General features: G+C 50.7%; 1 long non-coding RNA gene across 1 annotated transcript; it reads left to right on the top strand.

Annotated features, from left to right (window-relative positions):
* Window positions 1-263: 263 nt before the first annotated feature.
* On the top strand, window positions 264-12,041 carry LOC116795998. The gene is made up of 3 exons (XR_004360217.1): window positions 264-275; window positions 597-601; window positions 11,917-12,041. It is a non-coding gene; the product is annotated as an uncharacterized LOC116795998 (long non-coding RNA).
* The last annotated feature ends 2,716 nt before the right edge of the window (window positions 12,042-14,757 follow it).

Genomic DNA, 14,757 nt, shown 5'->3' with positions numbered 1-14,757 from the left:
CCTGGAGCTCTTTCCTGCCCAGCTCGGAGATGCCAAAGGGACCCTTCAACCTTCCAGAGCTGCTGAGGGGCCCTGCTCAAAAGACTCCCCAACCAGTTGGGATCTCACTTGATTGGCCAAGCTGGTGCTGCAAAGATCAGTGCTGGGAACAGTAGAAGAATTTTTGGACATCCATGCCAGCTACAGAGCTGCTTCCTGCACGGAAGAGCTTGGAACAAATAAAAGAAATATTGCCCAGAATCGATCCCTCTGGCCATGAGCTCTGGCTTCCCACTGTTATTTTCATTAATTAATTACATTTGTATTCATGGAACATGCAAGTGTCCCAATCATGGGCCAAGATCCCACTATGCTGGGCCCTGAACAAACAACCAAAACAAGATCCTTCATTCTCCAAAGAGCTTCAAGCATGGAAAACAGACAACTGCAGCCAGCAAGCCACAAGGTGTGGAGGGATTATCTGGCCCTGAACATATTTTGGGGAACTGCTATAGTATTTCATGCCAGTGTAATGCCAAAAGTGCCCTTTGCATGATTCCCAGGTGCCTGGGCTATGGAAAGCCCAGCTGGATCTTCCAAGAGATGTTCCTCTCGAGGACACGTCGTGGTCTGTGGGCTCAGCTGGGGCAGACAGTGCTTCCACACAGGGTCAGCACCCCCTTTTCCCTCACGCAGGGGGGGAAGGAGGGATTGCACCAGCTTCCAGGGCCTTGGCATCCCAGTGCTGACCAGGGCACCCCTCCTTGCCCCCCACTAGTGAACATGGCAGAGGACAGAGCAGGTCTGAGACCCTCGGGGGGGTGGGGCTGCACACGGGTTCTCCTGCTCAGCACTGTCCTCCATGGCACTGTGGGATCGAAGAGACACTGCCTGGCAGTCAGCAGGACACCGACTGCATGTTAAGTGGCTGCACACAGCTCCCAAATGAAGCTTCCTCCTAACGAGAGCGGAGTCATTAGGGATGAGCCGGTTATTTCTGCTCCAGGAGAACAGAGGCGATGCCGAGATGATCCTGGGAGGTGCTTCCCATTCCAGCAGTAATGAATCACAGCCTCTCCCCGCCTCCCACTGTTTTTCCCCAGTTCCCAGCTCCCAGCTGAGAACCTTTCCGGGTGCCCAGTGAAGCTGAAGTGTCACTCGACCTCTTCTACCAGCCATGACACCTAAACCCTAAACCGTGAAACCTAAACCCTAAAACCCAAAACCCAGGCAGGGGAGGAGAAGGACAGGGGGGAATCCCCCTTGAATCATATATATATTTAATGTGAAAAATTAAAAAGCAAACAAACTCTGGATCTAAATCAAAGCTGATGGGATAAAAAGAATTTGCAGTCTTTTTTTTTTTTTTGCCTTCCTGTTGATACCATTTCAGTGAAATCAAGGAATGAATCCTGCCCAGTGTCTCCCAGAGCACAAGCACCCAGGTGTGCAGGCAGCAGGAGGGAAAGCTCAACCAAAGGCTTTGCAGGAGCAGGGCCTGAGCTTGTTCTCAGATCTCAGCTCCTGTACCTGAGGTGGAGGGGGGTCACAGGGATTTCTGCATAATCCTTCCCAAGATGTGAGCTACTAAATCTGCAAATATTTGTCAAAGGTAAACAAAGAGAAAAGGTTTCCTTAAGATGGAACACAGCGAGGAGCCATCCTGGAATGAGCTAAAGAGGGAAAACAGGCTGAAACATGGGATAGATCCTGCTGCACAGAGCAGCCCAGGGAGCAGGGCTGGGATCTCCTTCAGGGCAGCCCCAGCCCCGATGGGAATCCCGTGAGGAATCCTTGGATTTCCCTGGTAGCTCCTGGGATGAGCAGGGAAATCCTCTCTCCCCTGGCACACGTGGGGGTGTTGCCCCCCTGGGCAGAAGCTCTATAATGGGAATGTGTGTGATAGGAATGTGTGTGATAGGAATGTGTGTGATGGGAAGGTGTGTGATGGGAAGGTGTGTGATGGGAAGGCAGCTCTCCTGTCTCCCTGTCACAACTCCCCAGGTCACAGGGGTTGGCCAGACAAGAAAAACAAAACGCTGAGGCTGCCTAGGCAGACAGGGAGATGGAGCCCTTGGGACATCACGTCATCACTGTAGGACAGGAGGGAATGGTACTAAATTCCCAGATCAAACCAACCTTCCTGACTGATAACAGCAACCTGAAACCCCCCCCTTGCCCTGTACATGCAGGTGAGATGCACATTTCCCTCTTCAGCAGGTTCCCTTTTCCCACCTGGTTCAACTCCAAAGACACTCCCTTCTCTCCCAGCAGGATCCAGGATGCATCATATGCTTCCTGCCCAGCTTCTCTGCACCCAGAGGCAGGAGAAAGGACAGGAAATTTATGAGTAACCTTTTTGTTTTTCTCCTGTGAACTGTTTTCAACATTTAGAAATCATTTGAATATTATGCAAATTGAAGTGACTTGGCTTCTAAATATCATGAAAAATGCCCACTCCAGCAGTCTGTGCCATATGGAAATTACCTCTGCTGAGATGTAGTGGAATAAATCACCATTAAGGAAGGATGGATTGGCCAACAGTGAACAGCTGACACCCCAGAGGCAAAGTCTGTGGTTAACTCGTCCAGTTTGCAGGTCACGGGGACCCCCAGGGTGGATCCTGCTCTGAGGGGATGAAGGACAGGGTGGTCCCCCAAAAAGGGCACTGCTGGGGGCAGGCAGGGTGTCTCTGTGCTTGCTGGGCTGCCAGTTCAAAGGCAGGGCACAGGATGTTGCTGCTTCACTTCCATTCCAGCACAGAGTGACTTCAGCACGTCATGCTCTGGAAATGATTCATCTGGAGCTGCTGAACGAGCTGGGCACCCAGTCAGGACCCTCAGGAAACAGGGATGGGAATGGTGGAGCTGCAGCCTGGAGTCATGAGCACAGATGATGAACTTTGTCAGCCCTGCACTGATGTCAGTCCAACATCTGATGGAGATGTCCATCTGTCCATCCATCCATCCCCCATCTATCCATCCATCTAGCATTCATTCAGCCAGCCAACCATCCATCCCCCATCCCTCCATTCCTCCATCCCTCCATCCATCCATCCATCCATCCCCCATCCCTCCATTCCTCCATCCTCCATCCCTCCATTCCTCCATCCCTCCATCCATCCATCCATCCATCCATCCATCCATCCCTTCATCCATCCATCCATCCCTCCCCCATCCCTCCATTCCTCCATTCCTCCATCCATCCCCCATCCATCCCTCCATCCATCCATCCATCCATCCATCCATCCATCCATCCCCCATCCATCCATCCATCCATCCATCCATCCATCCATCCATCCCCCATCCATCCCTCCATCCATCCCCCATCCATCCATCCATCCATCCATCCCCCATCCATCCCTCCATCCATCCATCCCTCCATCCCTTCATCCATCCATCCATCCCTCCATCCATCCATCCATCCGTCCATCCCCCATCCATCCCTCCATCCATCCATCCCCCATCCATCCCTCCATCCATCCATCCATCCCTCCATCCATCCATCCATCCATCCATCCCCCATCCATCCCTCCATCCATCCATCCATCCATCCATCCCCCATCCATCCATCCATCCCTCCCTTCATCCATCCCTCCATCCCTCCATCCCTCTCTTCACCCATCCCCCATCCATCCATCCATCCCTCCATCCATCCACCCATCCATCCCTCCATCCCTCCATCCATCCATCCATCCATCCATCCCTCCATCCATCCATCCATCCATCCATCCCTTCATCCATCCATCCATCCCCCATCCCTCCATGCATCCATCCATCCATCCATCCATCACCCATCCATCCATCCATCCCTCCCTCCCTCCATCCACAGCCACACAGCCAGAGGGGTGTTTCCCACGCACAGGCCCTGGCAGGGTAAAGGAGCCCCAGGAGGGAAGGTGCAGGTGTAGGTGGTGATATCTACGAGGAGACTGGAGAATGGTGCAGAGGGACTCAGGAGTCTCCATGAGTGTGAATCCAGATAGGAGCAGGAGAAATGGGGCCAGGCTTGGTGCAGCTGTTTCCAAATACAGTGGAAAAAAACCTGCTGGAAGACATTAGATTTTCCTCAATGACAGGGAGAGCAGAGGAGGATGGGGAAGCAGAGGAGGAACCCTGTGGTCCTGTCCTACGGAAACAGATGTGGAATCCATACCATGGGACTTCCCAGAGCAGACACAATGGGGTGGGGTGAAGCACATGGTAACTGGGACTACTCCTATGCTTACTTTGACAGTTAATAGGGAGAATAAGTGTAGTTTTTTAGCCCCTCTGCATTTGAAATAAGCATTCTGAGAATAATCTATGGCAGAAGTAATTAACTCTCTCAGCTCTATAGATCCTTCAAGGAAGTTTTCCACACACTCATAAAACTCCAGTGTTTTAGACATGGTAAAAACTTTTACACATGTGGGAGAGAATGCTATTTACATGCTATTCACATGTTCTTTACACATATTGGAGAGAATCACCAGCTCAGTCTGCACAAAAGAAAAGCTACGAAAAAATGAACACTGGTCCCAGATCACAAGTTCTGGGTTAGTTCTGGCCCTCCTTAAATGACCCAAAAGACTCTGAGATTGAGCAAGTTGGATGTGGGAAAACGGCTCAGGAGAAAGAAAAGAAACAGCTTTGGAGGCTGGGAAAGAGTAGTGGTTGTGGCTCAGAAGCTGAGGACAGGAAGCACAGCCTGTGGTGCAGCTGCAGGTTCTCTGTGGAGCTGCCCAGGGTGCACGAGGAGGTTGTGGGTGACAGGAAGGGCTTTGGCCCCGTCACTGTGCAGGAACGATGGGTGAGGAATCGAGGACACTGGGGCAGCACAAACAAGGTGTGGACAGACATCCCTGTCTGTCCACAGGGATGACATTTTCTCAGCAGGTGTGGGAAGAGACAGGGAATCCAGGGGAGAGGGAGGAGGTTTGAAAGCAATGCTTCTTTCAAAGATAACCCATCTTCAGGGGCTACCTAAGCCTTGGAAGAATTCCTAGAAAAAGCATGTCATGGTACCAAGAATTGAGGAGCTCAGCAGACAAATAGTGGTGGAAAGGTGTGCAGGGATCCAGGGTTAACCCTGGAAGCTGGACAGGGCTGCAAGCACTGCCCGTGCCCGGCAGCAGGCAGGTATGTGGGAATAGAGGTGGACCAGTGAGCAGGGCTCAAGTTCTCTGAGTCCTTCTTCAAGCTGAAGAAGAGTGGATTTAGATTAGATATAGGAAGAAATCCTTCCCTGTGAGGGTGGAGAGGCCCTGGCACAGGTTTCCCAGAGAAGCCGTGGCTGCCCCTGGATCCCTGCAAGTGTCCAAGGCCAGGTTGGATGGGGCTTGGAGCAACTTGGGCTGGTGGAAGGTGTCCCTGCCCAGGCCAGGGATGGGATGAGATGAGCTTTGAGGTGCCTTCCCACACGAACCATTCCACGATCCTGTGATTCCATGGGCTGGCTGTAGCTGCAATCCCTGGCCTCAGTGATGTCACTGAGGTGCCAAGGCAATGCAAATGCTCCAGGCTCTGGGCAGCACTGAGAGACTTTCCTCTGGGGCTGGCAAAGCTGTTTGAAGTCAGGAAGTATTCAGTAAGGATTATGAGGTAATTCTGTGATCATTTGGGAATGAAAAGCTTTGCAATCCCCTGTACTGGAAGCCCCTTTGATGCAGAGAACAACACCAATTCTCTACTTCATTAAATCCCATTACAAACTTTGCCCTGCTCTGCCCCACGGCTCAGTCCCACTGAAATTCAGGCTGCCCAAGCCATCAGTGGAACTGAAGTGTCCCCACCACCCTCCCCTGCCCCTGCATCCTCAGCTCTGTTTTCTGCAGGACCTTTCTCCCAGAAGAGGCAGGGCAGGGCCTCCCAGGAGAGCATACTTTGCCAGATGCCTTTTTCCCCCACTAACAAGCAGCAGGACGCTGAGTTAACTGCAGGCACTGAATCAGAAATTGTAATTCTGTTGCTTGCCATCCCATGGGAATTCTCCTCTCTCCTGATCCAGGCTGGGTGAAAACAGCCCTTCCCAACTGCACCATGACCCGGGGATTAGAGTAAAATAAAAGGCTGGAGAGACACAAGAGGAGAGGGGCTCTGGAGCCCATTTTCTCTCCCTTTTCTGCCCCCACAACATCCAGCAGGCAATATTACCTTATAAGGCAGAATTTCTGACGCACTGGGAAGGGGAAAGGTTTATTTTGAGGTTTCCAGCAATGGTGTGAAATTCAAAACTCATTCAATAGCAGCTGACTAGCTCGAGTATTAATTGACTTTGCTGCAAGGCTCCCTCGTGCCCCCTCACTGCCTTTCCCCTCCTCTGCATGATGAGTACACCCACAGTACTTTGTCGTCATTTCTGAGCGGAAAAACTCTGTCCCAGGATCCCAAAATCTCTCCTGCTCTCCTTCTCCCTGCTGCTTTCACCAGCTGGTTCCTCTCTTCTCTGTTATGTCTCACTCATGCCTTTGCTTTTCTTCTCTCTCCTTCTCTGTGCCCACCTGAGGTGACATCTCTGCCTTGCCCGTCCCATTTCAACTGGAGAGTCTCGCCCTTTTCCTTCCCATGAGTTCTCCCTCCCACTGACTTCCCACCCTCCTCCCAGAATATCAAATAGGTCCTTCAAACCATCTTGGCTGCACTGCCCATGAGAACAGGGTCTAACAATATTGGCAGGTCAAAGAGCAGCTTGGTGTGTTGAGCTGGAGCAGAGGAGACTGAGGGGAGACCTCAGTGCAGTTCCAAGTGCCTGGGCAGGGGCAGAGGAGGGGCAGGGACTGAGCTCTGCTCTGGGGGGACAAGGGACAGCAGCCAGGGAATGGCTGGAGCTGTGTCAGGGCAGGCTCAGGTTGGATCTCAGGCAAAGCTTCTTCCCCCACAGGCTGGTTGGGTACTGACCAGGCTCCCCAGGGCAGTGGGCACAGCCGATCTGGATCCCTTTCCCCCCATGGTGTGGGGCGGCCCAGTTCTAGTTCCATTTCCATCTGAGGAACCATTTCCAATGGCTTAATGTGGATGGGGGGGGGACTCCAGAGCCAGGGGTTTCTTCAGGTCCTGAGCCTGGAGGGGAGAGGTGCTCTCCCCTCTCTCCACCCACGTGGCCCCATGGCAGGCACAGAGATAGCACACCGGCGTGGAAAGGAGGCAAGAGAGAATTTATTGTTGGGGGGGTTACATTTATAGGGTTAGAAGGACTCACAGTGTAACCAATTAGAAGTCTCAAGGGGCTTACAGGAACACCCAATCACAGGAAGGGGTTAACAAGGTCCAATGAGAACACCTTAGGACATCTTCCCAGGACATTCCTGCATGGAATAACACTTGTCGTGGGGGGTCTTGGGAAGAAGAAAGCATGAGTTAGCACAGAGACTACAAAAAGCCATTTTGAAACATGTTTAAACAAACAGCTTTCCCATATAATGCAGGTTTACCGCTACAAGCCCCAAGTGTGCCAGAGCTCCAGGAGGGTTTGGATGATCCTCTGGGGCACAGGGGGTGACTCTTGGGGATGGGCCTGTGCAGGGCCAGGGGTTGGACTGGATGATCCTTGTGGGTCCCTTCCAACTCAGCATGTTCTGTGATCCTGTAGTTCTGGGATTCTGTGAAATCATTGCCTGGTGTATCACAAAGCCATGACGTTGTCTTGTCTTCACACGCCTCATTTGCTCCCTCCCCTTGCTCATTGACTTGTGCAACAAACACCTTCCCCAGGGATGGAGCTCCAGAGATGCTGAGTAACACCCTGTGTTGTCCACAGGCTGCAGAATAACAGAATCCCAGAATGGTTTGGCTTGGAATGGACCTTAAACATCATCTCATTCCACCCCCTGCTCTGGGCAGGGACACCTTCCACTGGACCAGGTTGCTCCAAGTCCCATCCAACCTGGCCTTGAACAAGAGCCAGGTTGAGCACCTCTCAAATCCGTAGTTGGACCTCACACATCCCTTTCCCAGGGCTGGAAGGTGGTTCAGCTTCTGCCATGAGCCTCCAGCCTTGCCAGGCACAGCCTTGGCCTCCACCCTCAGGAGGAGAAGCTCTGGGAGACCCACCAGTGTGTGTGTGTCCATCAGGACCTGCCTGGCACAAAGTGTCTCCAGGATTTTGGGAGCTTTGGTAGCACCAACTTCATATAAAAATAGAGCCCGAAAGGGCAGAAGCAGCCAGGGAAATCTTGCTTTTGGGGCTGGGTGAGTGAAAGGTTTTGTCTGAATGAAAATGTTTATGGAAAGTGATTTGAATATTTCCCTAAGCATTTTCTATTATTCATTAACAAATTAAAGTGGGGGGTTTATATCAAGTGTTTTTGTTAAAATTTCAAGAGTCTGCACAAGAGAAACTTTGTAAAAAAAAAAGTAGTTTAGGAAATATGTTCAATTCTCCATCAAAATAGAGCTTAACTGGGGAAATATTAACCAGCTGTAACAATATTGGATCAGAAGGGAAATAGCTGCAGATAGAAGCTTATTTCTTGGAGCTGACTTTTCATCAAAACTCTCCAGTTTTTTCTGCTTAAAAATTTCAGTTGAAAATATGATTTTGTATCCCTACAGGAATCAGGTACTTTCTGAAATCAATTTGGCTTAGTCAAGAATCCAACTCTCCATCCAGAAACTGTTTGGGGCAGAAAATACTTGCCTTTCTATCCACATTGCAAGTGACACCTTCTTCCCATCCCCCAGATCCCTTTCCTGCACAGCACAGAAAGCGCTGTTGAATTTGTTCTGGAATACTTGCAGTCCCCAAAGAGGTCATTAAGTAGTTCTTGGTCTTTATCCCCTCCTATCTGTTTTCCTTCTTCTTTTTTTTTTTTATCCTTATTTTTTTCTTTCCTGAGCCTGATGAAAGTCTCACCTGGCTAGACTGCACTCAGACACACGGACTTCCCATATTTATTGGGACCTGGAGCTATAATGAGTGTAACAGTCTCCCTCCAATATTGATTGTTAGCAAATTAGCTGCATATTAATGGCAGAGGCCTGAAGGAACTGGTTTCGCTATGAATCTGTGAGCACTGTTGTGTGCACAGAATAACTGACAGCAGCTCATAAATGCTTGATTGGCAAGGCTTGGGATGGTTTCCAGCACATGGGCCGTGTTGGTTGTTCTCAGGGACTGCCTGGTGGACACCACCCCACGTTACCCCACGGACACCCCCAGCACAGCTGCATAAGCAGCTTTTAGGCTTTTCAGAGGTTTCCCTGATCCCTGCATTCAAGTCTTGGTCCCTATTCTCAGAGGCTGTGCTCCCAGGACATTGAGGCAATGGATGAAGTTGCCCTCAGCAGCCTCCAGGAAGAATGCACACGGATTCTCCACATGCAACACTTCAGGTTTCCTTAACATCAAAGGGCCTGTTTGCTCACTTCTTAATTTGGCTTTTTCCAAGAGGAAAATCACTCCTGATTTGATGAAAAGGCAGGCAGGTGATGCTGAGGAAAATGCTGACACCTCCCTGCTGAGGAGAAAGGTTTCACACAGAAGCTCTGCCAAGGGCAAAGCCCTGCCCAGCCGCAGCCCCGGCCCTGCACACGGCTCTGGCCTCGGCCTCGTGTCTGGGGGCTCCAAAACAAATTTATAATTGGAGAATTAGGAGCTGCATGAGCAAAAAGCAAAGAGCACCTGCCAATTTCCCAAGGTCTTAAAGCAGTGGCGAGGTGGATTCATATAGAAGATAACGAGCAGTGGTTTATTTGTTACAGACCAAGTAGTTGATCCGATATCCCCACATCACCTGTTTGCTGCTGCCTGCTGGGACAGGGCCTGTCTGCTGATGGGATCCTGCAGCAGGGGGTTCCCAGGGACAGCACAGGATCCAGGGATGGATCCACCACCTGGGATGGGGCAACCCCGGATGGACGGAGAGAGTGGGAATGAGAGGCTGGAAAGCAGAGCCGGGAAAGGGCCCTGGGGGTCCTGGGGGTGCCAGTTGTCCCTAAGTCAGCAGTGCCCTGGCAGCCAGGAGGGACATCCCTGTCCTGGGGGCATCAGGGAGGGGATTGTCCCGCTCTGCTCTGCCCTGGGGCGGCCTCACCTCAACATTGGGGCAGTTTGGGGGGACACAATGGAAGGAAGGGATTGAGCCATTGGAGAGTGTCCAAAGGAGGGACACAGAGATGGGGAAGGGCCTTGATTTGAAGGCGTGTGAGGACACTGAGGGCACTTGGTGTGTTGAGCTGGAGCAGAGGAGACTGAGGGGAGACCTCAGTGCAGTTCCAAGTGCCTGGGCAGGGGCAGAGGAGGGGCAGGGACTGAGCTCTGCTCTGGGGGGACCAGGGACAGCAGCCAGGGAATGGCTGGAGCTGTGTCAGGGCAGGCTCAGGTTGGATCTCAGGCAAAGCTTCTTCCCCAGAGGGTGGCTGGGCACTGGAACAGAATCCCAGAACATGCTGAGTTGGAAGGGACCCACAAGGATCATCCAGTCCAACCCTCAGCCCTGCACAGGCCCATCCCCAAGAGTCATCCCCTGTGCCCCAGAGCATCATCCAAATTCTCCCTAAGCTCTGGCAGCCTTGAGGCTGTGCCTACTGCCCTGGATACACTTCCATCTTGGGAATGTCTATTTTACCTCTATTAGCTTGTGCTCTGTAAGAGATCCAGCAGCACTTTAAGTTCCTTTGAGCAATGAGACATCTAGTGACTTTACCCTCATTATAACTAACAGATTTGCTCTGAGACTACTTTCAGTTCTGTAGTTAAGCTGCAGTACATAACTGTTAAATGCTAGTTTAACTAGCATTTTATAATAAAAGTATTCTGAATATTTTTATTGAGAGGTGAATACAGTATTTTGCTTGTGATAAGAAATAAAAAATCTAATGCTGTCAGCTTTTTTTAAACCACTTTCTAAGAGGCAAAGTAAGAATAGGGCTGAACAGGGCTGTGCTCCCCCTCAGCTGATGGGGGGCATTAGCAAGGAGACACCTTCCTTTTGACTGTTGTGGCTTTCAGAGTCCATCAGTGCAGAGACCATCCCAAGAGCTTCATGTTGGCCAAGGTGGAGCCTCACTGAGAACAACAGCAGGTTTCCCAGATCTGAAAGAAAGGCTGAGTTAGAGTCCCCTTCCAAAATGGCTGCTCCTGAGGAAGAGAGAGATGTGGAAGACCACAAGAGGAAAGGGAGATGATCTTCACAGAAATACCAGACTGAACAAGGGCCATGAGCCAAAGGAGCTGAGCAGTTGAGAGAGTTGCTCATTGGAGGTCTGAGCTTTGAAACAAAAGATGATAGAGCTCGAGAGGGCACTTTGGGAATGGGGCACACTCAGGGACTGTGTGCTGATGAGAGACCCACAGACACAGATAATGGCAGTGGGAACATCACAATTAGAACATCTCAGCACCTCGGTGGGGGGGTTTGCCCAGGCCCTCTGGCTTTGCTTGTTCTGGCTGCCACAGCTGCCTTGGGGCTTGGAAAGAAAAATGTTTCCTGTATTTGGAAAGTTGCTCCTCTGAGCTCAGGGATTGGAAATGGCCTTTTGGAAACTGTCCCTTCCATGTGGCCATCATCTCCCACCTGATGCACTGGATACACCTGTAAGACCTGGGGGGAGGGGGTTGTATGTGTGGAGCCAAAGCAAGAACATGCCTAGGACAAGAAAAATTGGGATTTGCTTGCTTTGCCTTCAAGCACCGTGGGCAGGAAGGGTCCTCCCGGGCTGCCTGGACTCCACATGGCTGCTTCCTCATCAGCTGATCCTGCTTGGAGGAAGAACTGGTGATTCATGTCTCCAGCCTGAGTGTTTCCTTTGGCTTTGAAGGGTGGTCCTTGATGACCTGAGTGATGGACAGAGGAAACTTTACTGTAACCAACTCCAGGTAGTGAGTTGAATCTCATCTTCAGTGCTTGTGTCTCCATGGAAGTTTGGATTTGGCACACTTTCAAGCATGAGAACTCCCAGCACCTCTTCTAAAACAGAGCAAAATCAAAACCAAGTAAAAATGGCTTTGAGTGGAGAGAGGGCAGGCTTAGATGGGATACTTGGGAGAAATCCTTCCCTGTGAGGGTGGGGAGGCCCTGGCACAGGTTGCCCAGAGAAGCTGTGGCTGCCCCTGGATCCCTGCAAGTGTCCAAGGCCAGGTTGGACGGGGCTTGGAGCAACCTGGGCTGGTGGAAGGTGCCCCTGCCCATGGCAGGGGGTGGGATGAGATGAGCTTTAAGGTCCCTTCCAACCCAAACCATTCCATGATTCTGTGATTCTATGAAAAATCTTAAACAAACAAAACACCACTCTGATATTACCAATGGCAGTTTGGACTAACCCTGCCCCAAGAACCCCTGATGCCAATGAATATTCCCCATCCAGCTCCATCCCTGCTATCCACATGACATCCTTCCCCCTTGGGAGGCTGCAGTACTCTCTGCCCATCTGAGAGTGGATTTGTATCTCTGTTCATCCTCACTGCCCTTCTCCAATTAATATTTTTTTTAATTCTACTACAGTCCTCTTAAAATGAGATCACCAGAAAGGCACATGGCCTGCAGGGTGCAAATCCCTTCCTGCTGGTCTGATCCTTATTCCTTACCCTCTGCAGGTGCCCTTTGCTTCCTGCTGATCAGAGCCCACTGAAGCCTCCAGAGCTACATCAAGCTCTTCTCCTTGACCAGTGAGAGACAGTTTAGAGCTCACCCCTGTACTCACGTGGAAAGGTCTGATTATTATTTCCCCATGTGCTTTCTTTTGCCTTTCCCAACATTGGCATGTTTCTTACAACCCCCAGCCCATGGATATTGTTGAGTGCTGCTCCTTTCCTTCCCAGGCAGCCTCAGATTTGGCTGCTCTCTGGAACACACATCATATGCAAACACTGTCTCCTTTCAATTTGCTCCCTTTTCAGGTAGTTTAGGAATATTACACAGGCCAAGTCTCAGCATAGACCTTTGGGGAACACTACTGGTAACCAGTTTCCTTTATTCCTGCTCTTTATTCCTTTTCTTTAATCTCTGATACATTCCCACTGCTGCCAAGGCAGCCAGTTCTTGAGGAACTCAGTGAGGAGCATGCAGGATGCATTTGGGAAATCCAGGTGTGGTGTAGGAACCTGGATGACCCTTTACCTGCTTGTCAGTTCTCTGAAGGGCTCAGCTGAATGTCGGAAGCATTTCTTCCCCCTCTACATCCATGACTACTCCTTTATTCTGCACTCCAGCTTTCTCCAATTTTCCCATAGCAGCAGTTGTTGCTCTGTGCTTCCCCAGCTTCCCTGGGAGCTCGTTGTAAGCATTGGCATCTTGTCTGCCACCTCCTATTCCTTTGGCACTGAGGCCAATTTAAGGAATGGGTTACCAGCACTTACATCTCTGGGCTCCTTACAGTGCCTGTGTGAGTGCCAGCTAGGCCTGGCAATTTGTCATTATTCACTGTATTGATTCGATCTAAAACCCTCCTTATTGACTCTTCAGTCTGAGGTTCTTCCTCTGATTTGTCTCTCCCACTGCCCTGGTCAAGGACTGTCTCCATATTCCAGAGCCAAGCACTCACAGGGATTTTCTGCTGTCATTTTACCTTAACAAACACTTCACACTTCAGTCACCTGTTGGCACCTCCAGGTTTCCTGGTGGCCTCTCCTCCCCAGGACTCTTTGCTGCTGAGAGACTGAGCAGAACTGAGGATTAGATAAGGCTTTGCCTTTTTGTTTCTTTTCCATGAGCCCAAATGCCCAGGCAAGTGCTGAGATGTCCCAGTGAGGAGCCATAAACCAGTCCCTTCATCTGGCCCCTTGTATCCAGCATGAAAGCAGCAGCCTGAATCATCTGCCTACATCTCCTCCCAGCCCCTGGTGACCAGAAATGAAGCACATGGCAGACAGGAGCTTTTGAAAGGGTTTAAGGACTCCTATGTAGTTGTCTTTTAGTTTTGATTTTCCCCCCTCCATGAACTCAAGAAGAGCCTTTGGGGGTAAAATGGAATTCTTCCCCTCATGCTCCCTTCGACACCCCTCCTGTGACCAGTCCCTGCCAGCAGAGCCTGGAGTTACCACAAATCCAAACCAGATATTCTCCCAGCCTCAAAATGGAATCATAGGGTCATCAAGTAGTTTGGGCTGGAAGGGACCTAAAAGACCATCCCACTCCAAGCCCCTGCCATGGACAGGGACACCTTCCACTAGACCAGGTTGCTCAGAGCGTGTTTGTCTCATCCAGAGCCAGCTTGGCTGAGGGACACCCAGGAGGGGAGGGAAATGGGAGCGCAGCTTTTACATACTGTATATGCAACTTCAAACCCACAATGCCCCAGCAGGCTTGGCTTCTTCTCTATCACACTATTATAAAAATGGCCAACTCCTTGAAAGGCTGGGAAACCTTCCCCCCTGCCAGACTGCACTTTAAACATGAGTCTGAGCTCCTGTTCTTCCCAGGACCAAGTCTTTTCAGTGCACCAAAAATCCACAACCCACCAATAAATATTCTTAGAAGAGCTTTCTGCAACTGTTTTTGAGCACTGAGGAGAAGTGAGCAGTGCTCAGTGCCACGATTTCATGCTCTATTCCATGTGATCCCTCTGCCCCAGTGCTGAGCACAAACTCCCGGGATAAAGGGTTTGACTGGCATGAGCTGCAAGAGCTGCTCCACACTGGCACCACATGGACAGCCATTACTCAGGCTTCTCATTAATGTTTAATGAAGAGAAATGCTTTCTGAATTGTAACTGGAAAGAAACCACCTGGATTACTAAAGATACCATCCTGAGCCTTCAGATGCTCCTTTTCCAAGGACACTGCCAGGGTGAGGGGTGGCAGCAGCAGGGGAGGACAAGGGGAGAATCTCCTCACCTTGTGAACACACACACACACACACAC

This window comes from Chiroxiphia lanceolata, chromosome 18 (genome assembly GCF_009829145.1).
Source record: "Chiroxiphia lanceolata isolate bChiLan1 chromosome 18, bChiLan1.pri, whole genome shotgun sequence".
NCBI lineage: Eukaryota > Metazoa > Chordata > Aves > Passeriformes > Pipridae > Chiroxiphia > Chiroxiphia lanceolata.
The sequence above is the reverse complement of the archived record's forward strand: the minus strand, read 5'-3'. Positions and strand labels throughout refer to the sequence as shown.